Source organism: Penaeus monodon, chromosome 30, assembly GCF_015228065.2.
Source record: "Penaeus monodon isolate SGIC_2016 chromosome 30, NSTDA_Pmon_1, whole genome shotgun sequence".
Taxonomy (NCBI): domain Eukaryota; kingdom Metazoa; phylum Arthropoda; class Malacostraca; order Decapoda; family Penaeidae; genus Penaeus; species Penaeus monodon.
This window is the reverse complement of record NC_051415.1, coordinates 17410540-17411695: the sequence shown is the minus strand read 5'-3', so window position 1 is coordinate 17411695 and position 1156 is coordinate 17410540. Positions and strand designations below refer to the sequence as shown.

Here is a 1156-nt window from a genome sequence, read left to right as displayed (position 1 = left end):
GATTGCGTACCCGAACATGTGGCAAAAAAAATCTTGATTATAAATCATATAATAGATAAATAAAAGGATAATTTCGAACAATACAGGAATCGATAAGATCTTGTTAGTTTCCAAAATAAGAATATTAAAACCATGCCGATGAAAATCTTGAAATTGCGCATACCGAGTCGTCTGTATTCATCAGACTTGTTAGAATCCTTTCAGTTGAATTGCTCTTCATGCGAAATAAATTATGAATATATCTCCTCTCTAGGAATATCAAACTCACGTTTATATATTAAATATTAGAATGTAAAAATAATATCTTTCATTAAAAAATAAGCAACATTCAACGAAATGTTTCAGTTGGCTTCCATACATGGGTGACGGAATCGGACGCATTACGGTAAACAAGCGAGGTGCTCCTGCGAGAGGGACGACACGTGCTTCAGAACATCTCATGGTGTGTAGTTAGTTTGCTGTGTTATGTTGAATATTGTATTATTTATATTAGTTGGGAATCACTTGGTGTCATGTTGTTGAATTGGTGAGAAGGATATTTAATGTATCATAAAGAAACGTTTCCGAGAAGTCAAAATTACAGCTGCCTGAACGCCAGTGTGTGTTGAGTAATACATACTTAGGTTAGTACAATAGTTTAACAGAAATTTATGGGTGATTTGGAAGTAACTTCTAACAACGATTTTCTTGTGAACCAGTACATATGTACAATGAGACATTTCCCCAAGTTTCGGAAGAATCTTGGGTACTTTTAAAGAATTAATCTGCATGTGAGAATCCATCGATTTTGGTGTCCATGGATTCCTTATTGTTTATTGTGAAATTATAGTGTTTTAGTCGGCGTTAGGCAATAATAGCGACCATACAAGATCCATTAGGTGGGGAGGGCATGAGATATAACTATTAGTATTGTTTGATGAATGACACAGAATCATTACAATAATGTTAAAGAAACTTTTTGCCAGTGCTTGTCAAGGAATAGAGCTGTGAAAGAGTGGAATTCTCAAACTCTGCTGCAATCACAGTATTAATTCAGTCATATATTTTAATGCAGGGGATGCTGCAGTACTGATGCAGATAATTTAATACCTTCATCCTTTGTGCCTTCTTTCTATTTTGTATAAAGGTTTTCAGAATATTTTTTTTCTATATCCCC

General features: G+C 34.3%; 1 protein-coding gene across 1 annotated transcript in view; it reads left to right on the top strand.

Moving 5' to 3' along the window:
• Positions 1 to 366: 366 nt before the first annotated feature.
• LOC119592574 (nucleolar protein dao-5-like) overlaps positions 367 to 1156 on the top strand; it is a gene marked incomplete at its 3' end in the record, with an annotated part of 19358 nt that continues 18568 nt past the window's right edge. Inside the window, 1 exon segment of the mRNA XM_037941454.1 lies at positions 367 to 442.